Raw genomic sequence first — 15832 nt, forward strand, 5'->3', positions numbered from 1 at the left:
AAGTTGTCATACCCCAAGGGTGATTGCTGCAGAAATAGTTCTTTATTCTTGTGTGGATCTTCGCCTGATAAATAGCTGATTCTATCCACCAGCAAGTGAATTATTCCTTGGCTCAATACATAAGTGAAAGAGTCAATTAACTTAATGGATATAGTTAACACCATCAGCATAATAACAATAATAACTGACATTTGTATGGTGTCTTAAGGTTTGAAAAATGCTTTACATGTATTATCTCATCAGCTGGTAGTCTAGAACAATAATCAATAAATCACATGGGGATAATTCTAATCATTTGCTTTGAGATTGTACAGAAATGTGGGGTAATGGAAATGGCACTGGTCTGAAAACTTGGATTTGAGTCCTGGTTGTACTACTTACTGAGTGGTACCTTGGGCTATATACTTAACCTTTTTTTGTGAGGCAATTGGAATTAAGTGACTTGCCTAGGGTCACACAGCTAGTAAATGTCATGTGTCTGAGGCTGGATTTGAACTCAGGTCCTCCTGAATCCAGGGCTGGTGCTCCATCCACCGCGCCACCTAGCTGCCCCAAAACCTCAGTTTCTTTATCTACAAAATGGAGATATTGATAGATGTAATACCTTGGTCCCTGGGTTGTTGTAAAGCATAGTGCTTCATAAAATTTGGAGTTATAAATAAGAGTTTTTATAAGAGAGATTAAATGAGGTAACAAATGTATAACACTTTGTAAACCAGGTACCATATAAATATGAGCTATTGTTATTCAACCGCATATTGGGGAAATCAAACCACATTTCACAGGATTTCAAAGACTTTGACTGTACACCTGTAAAAACATGAAGGGGACTGTGGATGGTGTGATGATCATTGAAGCATATCTCTCTTGTCCACCGTTGGGAAGATATTAACATGTATCATACTCAGTAGACTAGTTGTACACATCAAAGTCGGAGATACTTGACCTGAAAGTCAGCAAAGCTTTCATTCCAGTCATGGAACAGCAGACATGCTTTTCTCCCTCAGCAACCACAGAAGTGCCAAGAACGGCACTGTGATTTGTATGTTGTATTTGTGACTTTAGCCAAGGCATTTGACTTTGTTGGTATATGAAAAATTATTTAAAAGATCAGCTTCTCATAAAATCTCCAAAAATCATGTGGAGACATTTTCTATGTCTACTCGGACTCAAAGAGGGCTATCTTTTTAAATACCATTGCTGTTTATTAACTATTTTCCCAGCAAAGACTGTGTTTTGAATAATAGGAATTAATGTGAAGTGAAGGTATGTTATATGATTCTATATCAAAGCATGATGCAATAGAAAGTGTGCTGGATTTGGTGCCAAAGAATTGGGGTTCAAATCCCAGCTCCAGGGTCACCTGGATGATCCCAATTAGGCGAATCACTTAGACCCTCTGGATTTCAGTTTCCTGAATTAGAGGCTTGAGCTAAATGGGTCCTTTCTGACTCTAAATTTATGATCTTATGATAATTATTCAAGATATTTTATGTATAGCCCACATAAACCTCTGGGGATCCTCATCCTGACTTATACTCACTCTAATGAGGCAGGTCCCCAAGAGCAAGACCACATCTCCTCTCCAGGGTTTTGAGGGTAACCCTACTAGGTTATATTTTATTTTTCTCTAATGCCATTGGCTTGAGCCCTGATTCTGGTGCGTTCTCTCCAATATCAATCACCAGTGATTAGTATCCCAGCATCATTTAACTGAATAACATCAATTAACTTCTACAAAAGAATATTTACTGAAAAGTTATAGGAAGAACAGATGTATAAAAATTTCCCTTCAATACCTGAGGAGACTCTGCTATACCATCTCAGGATCCCCAGGATAGTGAGTTCAAACTTAAAAGAGTTTTTACAAAGTATTTGCCCCACTGAGTTCACTTCCAAATTCAGGACAACCAAGGGGTGTGTGGGAACCAGGTGGATTGTTAAATTTTCAGTGTGAACATTTACACCTTGTAAATTGGCAAACACTACAAATTAAGGCTTAATTTATTGTTTTGTTGATTGTCTAGACTTAAAGTGATAGAGAAAATGTTAATGCAGATTAAATTTAAAAGTGTGTCCTGCTTCTCTCCCCTACCCACAACCAGTCGTTAAATATTTACCAACACACCACTAGATGAGCTCCTACCTTTTATAGGACTCGTATCTAGGTTGTAGGGTCAATATACTGCTAAGCTGGCCTGGGTCCTGGTCATTCTTTAGGGATATGCTGTGAGATCACAAACTCTAGTCTTGGCTCCCAAGACCTCTGGTAGTTAGTTCTCCTGATCTTTAAAATTCACAAGGCTATAGCCTAATTATACTCAACCTACAAGCAGGAGGGAATCCACACATAAGAGACAGAAGCAACAATGGGGCCATGAGCTCATGGCCTACTTGGTGGTGGTCCAGGTGGGAAGATAAAGGGGAAGAGACAGGAGAAGGAGTGAAGCTATCCCTTGCTTGCCTCCTCACTTGAACATGGTCATAGGCAAGCGGAAACACCTTGTCTGGTTAGTGCCTTTTGAATGCATTCTCAGTTCTAGTTGAGCAGTCAATTGGAAATAGTTCAAAATACCAACGTATGCTCTGAATGTGGAGCAGGGCCCTTCTATTACATGTCATTATACCTTTCTAGAATTAAGCCCCCCACCCTCTTTTAAATGGGCTAGCAGCAAGCAAAGCATGATGCACATGCTTTTAGAATTGGCCAGGGTCCTATATGTGCCAAATCAAATCAATTCGATTAATATTTAGGTGCCAACCGTATGCATGACACTATACAAGGCACTATACCAGACTCTGGAGATACAATGACAAAAATGAAAATGGTTTTGACCTCAATTAGTTTACATCCTACTTGAGTAATAAAATATGCACAGATAAGTAAATATAAGGTAATTTGAGGGGAAGCAAGCAGTTAGAACTGACCTTATCAGGAAAGGCTTCATGCAGGTGGTATATCAGGTGAGGCCTGAAGAAAATCCTGATTCTGAAAGGTAGAGATTAGGAAAGAGTGTAGGGAATGGGTTCTGCATATGATTATAGGCAGGAGATGGTAAGTCGAGTTCAGGGAGGAGCTATAAGGGTAGTTTCATGCAAACTGAGCATAAACAGAAGCAATGTGAAATAAGGCTGTAAAAACAGGTCATCCAGAATGTGAAGAACTGTCAACACTGGACTGATAAATTTTTACTTAGTCCTAGAAGCAACAGGGAATGGCAGAAATATTTTGCACAAAGGAATAAAATGGTCAGGCCTATGCCTTAGGAAAATATTAGCAACTATGCATAAGATAGGAGGAGGTGAGATTCTAAAGGCAAGGCCATCAGTTAGGAAGCTTTATAATAGTCCATCTAAGAAGTGATGACTATCTGAACTCGGGTGGTCACCTGAGTGGAAACAAGGGGAGGATTGGAAGAGATGTTTTGGAGATAGAATCAACAAGACTTGTCAACTAATTGGATATGAGAGAAAAAAGAAAAGAGAGTCAAGAATGATTGGGGGTTTTGAACCTGGGTAACAAAGAATAATGGTGCTCTCAACAGGAGCAGAGTTTTTTGGTAGAAGAGGTTTTGGTGGGAACTTTAATTAGGTAGAAGCTCAAGATGGAGGCATTTAGAAGATTGTGGCAGCCTGGAATTCAGGAAAGTGAGCAGGCCTGGATTTGAAGTCATCTTTGAAAAGATGGCAATTGAACCAATGGGATCAGATGAGAATATGAATACCAAGGAAAAAAATATAGAGAAAAAGATAAACGGGAGTAAATCAGCATTTAAAGAAGGAAAGAAGGTTGATGATCAGAATGTGGCACAATTATTGGGTCAGTTTGCCATGGCAACTTCATTTTGGTCTCTTGGAGAAATGGGACACTGTAGGCGTTCTACAATGATGCTGAAGTCTGCCTTTTCAGATAGCTCTTATCTTAGTAAGTTTCCCAGGACACTTTCTTTGAAGAATAAATAACTGCTTGGTGTAGGAGATTCAGTGTTATGAAGTTAAAGTCAGAAGCATATCATATTTGTATCATGTAATAATACTCAATATTTTGTTAAACTATATAACTACAGATTTTTACTATCATCATATAAAAAAACTCAGTTTCATATGCACTTCCAATACAAGATAAGCTATAACATGATTATTTAAGTTATTGCTCTAAATATGTAACATCAGTGGAGTAATAAGTTCATTGTGGTATCAGAACAGGTTCAGCTGGTTATGCTAGACAAATGTTAGAATCTCCCAAAGAATTTTCTATGGTTAGCTCCATGGTACATAGTATGCTATTGGATGTCCCATTAAAGGATAGAAAGATTCCCCCAAAGGCAACCTTAAGGGCATGTAACATTTGTCTTCAATCATGAGAATTGATAGTGATAATGTGCCCTGCATGGATCATGACATATCAGGACACCATCCAGCTATCTGAAAAATAACCAGTTCAGAAATCAGTGTCTGAAGAAAGGACCAGACAAAGCAGATGAAGTGCAGAATATAAGCATGACATCTATGGACAGTACTGATGAATCCAAAAAAGTTAATCAAGGGGTCTACAAATGAACAATTCAGTTTATTCCTTGTTTATCAAGACTAATTGGCATTCTTTTTTAATTAAATTCAGGCTGTATTTTTAGTGTTTGAGTAGGAATCCTGTTGTCAATTACAAGGCATATATTGTAAATCAATAAATTTAATCTAAAAATATTTCAGAATATTGCTTTTGGGGGTTCAGTCTTGCTTTTATTCAAGACATACTAAATGCTTGCTATGCTGCAGTAGTCTGATGTACAGGAAGTTCATTAAAAACCCCACATGACATTTCTGTCCAACAGTTGGGAGCATGCATTTGAAATTGAAGAACCAATGTTACAAAAATAATGACAAGCATATGTTGAAAATATGAACCTAAATACTGATAAGGTTGGGTGAGTTTGACAGGTGTTTGTTGTTTTATTACACTATATATATATTTTTTTTTTTGGCAGGGCAACGAGAGTCAAGTGACTTGCCCAGGGTCACACAGCTAGTGTCAAGTGTCTGAGGCTGGATTTGAACTCAGGTCCTTCTGAATCCAGGGCCAGTGCTTTATTCACTGTGCCACCTAGCTGCTCCTAATTACACTATATTTAAAATTATATTCAAAATTGAATGATAATGATTTGGGGGGAGGGGTTTAAGACAGTGCTCCAGTCACATTTCCCATGCAAAAGGTAAGCCTGAATAACCAGGTCAAATAGAAAGATAAATATTGGGATCTGGCACAAAACTTCTCTCTGTCAATTATGAAATAGATCTAATATGGGGCAAGGTATGATAATAAAATACTAGGCTACAAGTTAGAAAAAAACATGGCCTCAGGTTTTGATTTTGCTTCCACTATCTAGCTGTGTAACATTGGTCAAATAATATCATTATTGTGGATTTCAGTTTTCCTGTCTGTAAATAAAAGGGTTAGACAAGTTCTCTTGTAAATCTAAATTCTATAATTTTAGGGGTACAAAATTTAGAGAAGCAGGGGAAAAAAATTGGATCATATTGTAAACAGTAAGGATACATTCTACAATATGTTAAGAGAAACAAGGACAGGTAGTGACCTGGGTAGAAGTGAAAAGCAAAGAAATTCTGTGACACTATAAATATAACAAAACAGTGACTGAAGAAGTGTGAACAAAAATTTACTTATAAAAACTTCAATGTTAGTCATGTGATGAGCACTGTACTCCAATTAGAAAAAAAAATTTAGCTACTAATTTGCAGGGCAATGAGGGTTAAGTGACTTGCCTAGGGTCACACAGCTAGTCAGTGTCAAGTGTCTGAGGCTGGATTTGAACTCAAGTCCTCCTGGATCCAGGGTTGGTGCTTTATCTACTGTACCACCTTGCTGCCCCAGAATAGAGTGTTTTAAAGACAACTTTACTAGAATTTATTATAACATTAAAAAAACCTATTAATCCCTACCAATTAAAATAAAGAAGCAGCTCTAACAAAAGTTTTGAATTTTAAGATCAATTTTATTACTTTGCAAAGCTAAATTATATTAAAAACTAAGATATTTGTTGGGTACTAAGTAAACAAAGTAAATCCAACTAAAGAAAAATGATCATCCACAAAGGGCCATATCATATGACTCATTCAATTCAACAAAGATTTTAAGTAATGTGAAAAATTTTGTGCTAGGCAAAAAGGAAATGGTCCCTACCTTCAAGGGGCTTATATTCTATTTGAGGGATGAAATGGGAATGCAAATAAGTCTAATAAAAGAGAAAACAAAAGGAATAAGAGAACGTTAATAACTGGAAAGGTTAAAGAAAGCTTCCCTGAAGAAGTGGCGTCTAATCTACCTTGCAGACAGACATAGAACAAAAGGGCTTATCAGGAAGTATCAGAGAGTGATGGGAAGAGCTAAGAAGAAAGGTACTTATTATATAGTCCTAGAAAGTCCGGGCGGGGGAGGAGAAAAAAGGAAAACATCACTAGTTTTAACTTATTAGGAATATTAGCTCATTTGATCCACATCCTGCTAGGAAGATGGAGATCTCTCCTCTCTTAAAGTATTTTCACCAAGACCAGGGAAGAATTTCTGGTAGGCTAGAGGATGGTAAAAAATGGAGACTGAGAAGTTCACAGAATCTGTTAGTTGCCATTCATATAGAGAATACACCTTTCCTCCAAGAATGAGAAACAAATACCCTTCCTTTCTATGTTTATCTATTGGAAATATAATAGGAATAGATGCATGCATAACTATTCCTTGCCTGGTTTCACTCCAAGAGACCACGTGGAAGTTTGAGGTGAGCTTGTTTCTGGCCATGCATGACAGAGGGGCTGGTACTGTGTGATCATGAAAAGACTTCTAATTGGCCATGGAGCCAGAAAAATTGATGGCTCAGGGATTGCTGAGCCAGAACTAAATGGGTATATAAAAAAAGCAGCCCATCCCCTCTTTTTTTCCTACTGCTTCCAGTGAGGCAGAAATATTTGGAATTGCCTCCACAAGTTAGGTGGGGGAAGGATAGTTTCCTTGTCCCCCAGTCAGCCAAGGTAGCTATGAGCATATGGGTTATGTCATCTGCATCTGTTCTTTCATGATCTTGGGGGAACTAGTATTCCTAGATGGAGGTGTCCAGGTGACCTTTTTGAGAATTGGAATGACACCTCCTGCTGGAGGGACATTGTAAGCTCTGGCCTGAAAAGAAATCATGTGACTTTGGTATCCAGAAGTTGTGTCTGCCACCTGTGGGTCCTGTCAATCAGTGTTACCAGCCAATTAGCTTGGAGCTCTGTGTGTGGATGGCTCTGTTTCCAGTTTCACAGGCGGCTTCTGGGAGAAGCTGCTTAAGAGCGAGGTCCTTTTGTTTCTAGACTTTGGCATGGTGGGGGACTTCACATAGGCTGTTAGGGAAAGGTAGGTTTTTCTCTCTAGCTATACTTAATAGTTCTAAACTAGGATTTTCCATGCTATAAAGAATCTGTTCTCAAGCTCTCTCTCTCTCTTCACTAACTTCTAATGCACTTTAATAACTACTTAAAAGTCTAAACTCTTGCTAAAGCTTCTAATTTAAGGCAACAACACATTAGATTTTAGACATCACTGCTAGAATTTTAGGCCCTTACACCTTATAAGTTCTGGAATTCGAGGGGTCATATTAGTTGCTACAGTTAAATGTTAGCAATAGTGATGTCCACCAGAGGTGGTAGAAGCCAATGGCAATAAAAACCCAGCAATATGTGTAGGAAAAGTCATCTGTGGATGGAGGAAGTCTCCTGAAATATGAAGAGTAGTTAGTCTATGATGCAAGAAAGGTACCTCAAAATCTAGCAGACCTACACCTAAGAGAAGCTGCTTTGAGATTCCACCAAGGAAAAAAAAGGACGACCAGTACAAATAAGAATCCCTCTTTTGTCACAAGTATTCTCTCTCTCTCTCTTTCTCTCTCTCTCTCTCTCTCTCTCTCTCTCTCTCTCTCTCTCTCTTTTTGGTCAGGCAATGAGGGTTAAGTGACTTGACCAGGGTCACACAGCTAGCAAGTGTCAAGTGTCTGAGGCCGAATTTGAACTCAGGTCCTCCTGAATCCAGGGCCGGTGCTTTATCCACTGCGCCACCTAGCTGCCCTACAAGTATTCTCTATTCATGCTCTTCTCTACCATGATTCTCTAAGTTTAAGCCCACATGCCCCACACTCTGTGTGTATTTATAGGAGACCAACCCCACATTTGAGAGGAATGTTTTGTTGTAACTGTTCTTACCATACCACAAAAGTAAACACCTTTGTTAAGAGCTATTTAAATCTGCAATAATGACAGATTGTTAGTGGGAAACACACTGGCGAGAATTCATGAGCAACAGTATTAGAACTCTAAACCCGTAAGATTACCCCTAAATGCCCAAGTTCATAGTAGTAGTCATCCCACTGCAGGGGACCCAACTTGTGAGTGCAATCAACCAGTGGAAGAAGTGGTTCCAGAAGGGATGTATATAAACATAAAGGTTATTTAACTTTTGAGGATTTCTATGTCCTTAAATTACTTTTAAGAAATTCTTAATTTCTTAAGCACTTAGTTTTAGAAAGGCTATCAATTTTTAGCTATAGTCTCCTTATTTATTGTACTTTATTATTAGTCTCAAGGTAAGATCCATGACTGGATTTAGATCTATTCTTCTCTAGGGTTTAGTCTGAGCAGGACTTTTACATTAAGAACAGTTTTATTGAGTCTTGATGTGCATATTTATACTAATCAAATGTAAAGGAAAAATGCTGATATAAGCTTCAGTGCCAAATTATTTAATTTATAAGATCTATAACCAGCCAGTCAACCACATTCTGATTTTAGGTGGTTATAAATTTTCATCCCAATAAGGAGGTATTTACTTAGAAGACCAGATTAAGATAAGGTTGACTGGGGGCGGCTAGGTGGCACAGTGGATAAAGCACCGGCCCTGGATTCAGGAGTACCTGAGTTCAAATCCGGCCTCAGACATTTGACACTTACTAGCTGTGTGACCCTGGGCAAGTCACTAACCCCCATTGCCCTGCCAAAAAAAAAAAGATAAGGTTGACTTATGAATACAGAATTCAAAGGGGCAAGGGGTAAGGAAGCATGGATACTTTGATGAATTGCTCTTCTCTAGTATAGTCTATTAAAACAAAGACCACCGAGTTCTACCATTTAATACCTGTGTGACCTTGCACAAGGCACTAAACCTCTTCAGTATTTAGATTCCTCATATGTCAAATGATGGCATTGGTATAGTTGATCTCTAAGGTATCTTCTAGCTTTAGGTTCTATGATCTTGCCTACCTATTAAGACAACTGGATCCTCCACTTATCAGGGCTTTCTTTCATCCTACAAAGTTGAGGAAAAACAAAGTTCTACCCTTTAATCCTCCTTTATCTAAGTTTTATGATGGGTAGAGTTATGGTACTTTAATTCTATTCTTAACTGTTTGGCTTATGCTAATTTCACTCAAAACAAATTTTTTCTTTCACCTTTGCCAAATTCCACCTTTCTTGAATTCCTGATATTTTGCAGGGACCTGGTTTCTATTTCCATTTTATGAATTCATTTTACTCAAAAGACGCACATGGAGAGAGTGCTAGTATCAGAGGCAGGATGACATAGGCTCAAATTTCACGTCTGACACAAAGTGTTAGCATGACCCTGGACTCAGAAACTCTTTAAGACTTTAAGTTGCAGAGAAGGTGAGAACCTGCATGACAAAGAACTTCCTCAACAAAGAATTCCTATATCATTAAAAATCACAAAGTCTACTCTTTATTCCTATAAAAATGTTGAGCATCTATTACGTACAAGTACTGTTTTAGATTTCTGTGAAGGATATAAAATGAACAAGATGCATTGCTCTTTTTAATCAACAAGCATATATTACGTGATTACTGTATTCACGGTAGACAATAAATGTTTAAGCGCCTACTATGTGCCCAGGAACTGTGCTAAACAGAGGGAACACAAATACTAAAAGAGAAAGACCCTATCCTCAAGGAGTTTACCAATCTAATGTGAGAAGACCAAAACACAAAAGGAAACTGAAAAATTGTGGGGGGCAGGGATAAGTACCAATTGGGGCCCTGGTGGATAAGTCAGAGATGTCCAAAGTAGCCCAGCCAGGTGAGAAATAAGATGTCTGAGCTGGGCTCTCTCCTAAATTAAGGTTTGGAGTTCATTCATTCAATAATTCTTTCCAATGTTGCTGAAGGCAATTCATTGGTCTTGTGTCTCTTGTCTATGTACTTCCAAAGTTCACCGTATGAGATCCATCCAATGTGCTGAATTCCTTAATTTCTCTCAACATTTTGAGGGTATGTGTAGAGCACTCTGGCTGTCAATCTCTCACTCCTTGCTCTTGCCTTGTGACCAGTCATCTTCTCTCCCAGTCACACAATTCTTAGTGACATCCTTTTTAGAGTTCCTCATTGGTTATACTGTATTAGACTCTTCACACCCATCATACACCTTTCTTTTTGCCCCTCTCTGTGATATTCCTTTTTACTTGTTCAGAGGTATATTATACAGCTGTAATATAGTAGCTTTGTTAAAATGTTAGTATGAAAAGATGGGCCTTTGGTTTCATAGCAAGCTATAAGGTCAGTAAAAGTTTTATAATACTTAAAAGTGATCTATACCACTCTTCTCTTTTCAATGCCAGGAATCAGTTCATTATCCATCTATACAATCTTCTAAGATAGACGTAATGATAGATGTTTTACAGGTGTCCATCCAAATACAGGACTCAAAGAAATAATTCTGGCTGGAAAGGTTTAATGGAGGTTAAAAGATTTCAAAAGGCAATATGTGAAGCATGTCAAGGTGGGGGAGAAAAAAGTATAGGAGCCAAGGTAGAAGATAAAAAGTATACTCTATATTTAAATGTGTTTCAAGAGTTCCATGTAATAGAATATAGGTATCGGAAAGAATATACAGTGAGATATGGTTTAAACAGGCTAGATGATATCAGCTCACATAGGGCCTTGAAGTAAGGATAAGGAATTCTGAACTTTGGGGCAGCTAGGTTGTACAGTGGATAGAGTACCAGCCCTGGATTCAGGGGGACCTGAGTTCAAATCTGACCTCTTACACTTGACACTAGCTGTGTGACCCTGGGCAAGTCACTTAACCCTCATTGCCCCACCCCCCCCAAAAAAGAATTCTGAACTTTATTTGGAAGTAGATGGCAAACCACTAAAGGTTTTTGAGGGAATTTAATCTATATGATAGATTGGTGGCTGGGTGCTTGAGAAAAGGCTAAAGGCATAAACCTATCTGGAAGCTATTACAGTGTGACAGGAACACTCAACTTAAATGAAGGTAGTACTTTAATGGAAATAGAAATGATAATGGAAAAAAATTTGAGATATTGTAGGCGTATGCCTTAGTACAGTGCCTGGTTGTAGGTAGGCACTTAATCAATGTTTGAATGACTGTGTAGAATCAATAAGCCATTGGTGGGCAGCTAGGTGGCGCAGTGGATAAAAGCACCAGCTCTGGATTCGGGAGGACCTGAGTTCAAAGCCGGCTCATATACTTGACACTTACTGGCTGTGTGACCCTGGGCAAGTCACTGAACCCAACTGCTCACCAAAAAAAAAAAAAAGAAAAAGACATTGGTGCTGTTTGGATGTGACCTGTATATGCCATTATCTATTTAGGTCACCTAATATAGAAGAGTAAGACTGAAATTTACACTGGATCATTCATTCTCCTTAAACACCAAGTGATCTGATTGCAATAATTTTTGTTTGTTTGTTTTGTTTTTGCAGGGCAATGAGGGTTAAGTGACTTGCCCAGGGTCACATAGCTAGTAAGGGTCAAGGGTCTGAGGCTGGATTTGAACTCAGGTCCTCCTGAATCCAAAGCCAGTGCTTTAACCACTGAAACCACCTAGCTGCCCCCTCTGACTAATATGTATGGGAAGATTCCCCCCTTCTCCCAATCTCCTCCCTCCCCTGCCTTGGACAGGGAATGTTTGTTACCTTTTGACTGTGCCAAAGAAAAACATGCTGTGGAAAAGGTTAAAAATTCTTCCTTTTCAGTTTTCTCTCCCAAGGTCTTCCCAAAGCTGCATATTTCACCATTTTCTCTCCCCTTATTAATCCCATCAATTGATCAAACAGCAAACATTTATTAAAGGCCTACCTACTATGTGTTAAACACTGAGGGATAAAAGTCAAACATCTTTTGCCCTTCAGGGGATTCTACCAAGGCAGATAAAAAATGTTCACAGATTAATAAATATAACTACTTGTCCAGTTGGTCCTCAGAGGGCAGCTGCTAATTCTCCCCTCAGGTATGTAGGACCTGAAGGAAATGGAGAGCGTGGTTTCCAATGCTTTGGCTCTTGAGCCCTCACTGGTGTGCCTATCACCAGGATTACCAGGTGACATTAATTAGCCAGCCAGACAATTATTTTTGGTTAAGGGTATTTACTAAGGTAATACAATAGAAATAGTGGCATAACCACCACCACCACTATAACCAAGTCCCCATCCCCCTCCCTCAAACAAAAAAAATAGGTGCACTCTCCCACAAGTACATAGAGTCCGGGGAAAGTGTGTCTGTGCTTGGAGCAAAGGGATATCATGGTTCCTGGAAATCCTTTTCCTGAAAGTCCTTTTCTTCTCTTTAAAGGGGGATTCATAAAGTTTCTCTTAGGTGTGGCACAGCCTATTGCTAGACTCCTTGTAGAGTGCTGAATCTGACTTCCCTTGTTGTGTCCAGTTTGTCCCTTAGCTATTCTTCAGATACTGCTAGACACGATGAGACGTCCAAACCCTCTAAAGTTTGGTTCTGCTCAAGGTAGGCAGGGCGAGATTGAGACTTCCTCAGCACCTTCCCATCTCCCAGTGATTCTAGTTTGGCTGGAATCTCTCTTCTAAGCTGCCAGACTGATAAAGATGGTTTCTAAGCTCAAATAATGGATCTTTATCTAATTACCCCCCAAATAATGGGTATTTATAAACCTTTACTAGGTGTTACAGGGGCATACATTTGCTTAAAGCATTTGATGCAGGGGCAGCTAGGTGGTGCAGTGGATAAAGCACTGGCCCTGGATTCAGGAGGACCTGAGTTCAAATCCAGCCTCAGACACTTGACAATCACTAGCTGTGTGACCCTCGGCAAGTAATTTAACCCTCATTGCCCCACAAAAAAATAAAAACAAAAACAAACAAAAAAAAAAGCATTGATGCCAGATCTTCTCACCTAATAAAATATCACCATGATAAATATTGATGTTACTTTAAGTAGGGTTGGGTGATTGATTAGCTCAGTTGACAACCCTCCCCTCCCCCCCCACACACAACTTTACACTGTTTGGGTTCACTTTCCCCTGGACTCTGTATGTATCTGAGGGAGAGTCTGCCCCTATTTTGTTCAGGAGGGAGGGAGTTATACCACTATTTTTAATGTACCACCTTGACTATTTAATAACCAACTGTTAATATTGGGGAGGTCCGGGGCAGCTAGGTGGCGCAGTGGATAAAGCACTGGTCCTGGATACCCCGGGCAAGTCACTTAACCCTCACTGCCCCGAAAAAATAAATAAATGAGTGAATGAATGGATAGATAGATAGATAGATAGATAGATAGATAGATAGATAGATAGATGGATGGATGGATGGATGGATGGATGGATGGATGGATGGATGGATGGATGGATGGATGGATGGATGGATGGATGGATGGATGGATGGATGGATGGATGAACAAACAAACAAATAAATAAATAAGTAGACAGATAAATAAATAAATTTGGGGGAAGGTCCAGGATTTTTTCCTTCTATTTTGGAGATTAGTTCTCTGACAGGCAAAGTGGATGAAGGAGATTAAATCTTGGAGTTGTTACTCCACCCAACTAAGTAAACTTTACTAAGAATTTAATCCAAGGTGAATTCCAGTCTATTGTGTTCTACTCATAGGACTGTGTAGAGGTAGATTCTTTGTCTAGATTGCTCAAGGCTGGAGGTGATCTGGGAGTCATCAAAGTCACATCTCCAGTCCTTCATTAGAAAGGGCACGCCCTCTCTTTATAATATTCATTCTTCTCATTAATTGTTAACCAATCACAGTTAATTGTCACTCTCAGGAACATTCACTCTTCAAAGGCCACATAAGCCTTGAGAGAGTTCCATGAGGTGTCTTTGACGTTCGAGAATACCACTGTCCCCCTTTTTTAATCTGCTAGCATGATTAATAATTAATAATTAATTACCCAGAAACTATGTCTCTTTGAATGAACCTGTTATCTGTCACAATACCCTAAACAAAAATAAAGTCTGGCTGGTCAACGAATTGCTATTCGTTACTGATACTTGAAGAAAGCACACCAGTGGGAACTTGAGAGCCATAGGGCTACCCCTAGAATCCTTAGGGGAAAGATAATAGTCACCCTCTGGGGAGCCATCCTTCCAATGTGGGTGGGGCTCCAGAACCTGTGTTGCATAAACAAAATAAATACACAGTAATTTGAGGCAGAGCTAGTAACAATTAGGGGAATCAAGAAAAGCCTTTTGAAGAACTTCTTGAGCTGAGTTTTTAACGGAAGCTAGAAGTTCCAAGAGGCCAGAGGTGAGGGGAGAGAGGATTTTCAGGTTCCAGGTGACAGCTGTTTCTTTTTTTTATTTTTATTTTTATTTTTAATTTATTTTTTTTTTACTGAGGCAGTTGGGGTTAAGTGACTTGCCCCAGGCTCACACAGCTAGTAAGTATTTAAGTGTCTGAGGCTGGATTTGAACTCAGGTACTCCTGACTCCAGGGCCGCGTGCTCTATCCACTGCACCACCTAGCTTCCCGTGACAGCGGTTTCTAATGCATGGAGGCAGCAGATGGAATGTTGTGTACTGGAGAAGCAATGGACTAACTGAATTGAGGAGTAACTTGTGGAGAGAGTGAGTAATGTGCAAGCTAGGAAGAAAAACTGAATAAGAAAAGATTAGGAAGGGCTTTTAATGCCAAACAAAAGAGTTTGTATTTTACTCCTAAAGGCAATGAAGTGCTACTAAGGCTTCTTAAGCAGGAATTAACATGTCTGGCTTGTATGGTAGCATATTAATTCGGCAGCAGGTGTAGAGAATGGTTAAGGAGGTCGATTTGAAGGTTATTTCAGTAATAGTCCGGCGTGAGAACTGCGTGGACTTGGACCCAGGTTAGTATGGGCATACTCTGAAAAATTGGAAGGAATGCAAGAAATGTTGAGGATCGACAAGATCTGGCAACAGGGGTGGGGATGGGAGGATTGATAGTAAGTAAAGGGTAACTCTTTCCAACTTGACTAGAAGAATGGTAGCGCCCTCAACCGAAATAGGGAAGCTAGAAAGAACATGAGGAAGCAGATGTGACCGTGAATAAAGAGCCAGAGAGCTTCAGGATGACCAGGATTCAAACCCTGCATCTGACATTTGTTGTCTGTGTGACCCTGGCAAGTCACGTAAAACCCTGGTGTCCTAGGCAATTAAGACTAAACTGTTTAACTGCTTTAACTAAACTCATTAGCTGGTATTCTTTACACCAACAAAAAGCCTAGATCTTGACCTGTGGAAATCCCATGCATGATCTTCTTAGGGCGGATTTATCATTTTCTAAACCTTAAGAGGGGAATGGATAGTCCCATTTGGCTGAGGGGAAGAGGAAAGGTGTATGCGTGCTAAAGTGAGCACAGGGACCTACCTAGCCTGTGCTAGGAGGGCGTGTTGTTACTACCAAGCTTAGGACAAGAGCCCAAGTCTCAGGTTCCCCGTCAGTAGATGGAGTTAGAGCATTGGGGGTGGGGGTTTACACCTGCAAGGTCCCTCCCACTGAGTCTAGAGTGCAGACTTC

This window comes from Dromiciops gliroides, chromosome 4, assembly GCF_019393635.1.
Source record: "Dromiciops gliroides isolate mDroGli1 chromosome 4, mDroGli1.pri, whole genome shotgun sequence".
NCBI lineage: Eukaryota > Metazoa > Chordata > Mammalia > Microbiotheria > Microbiotheriidae > Dromiciops > Dromiciops gliroides.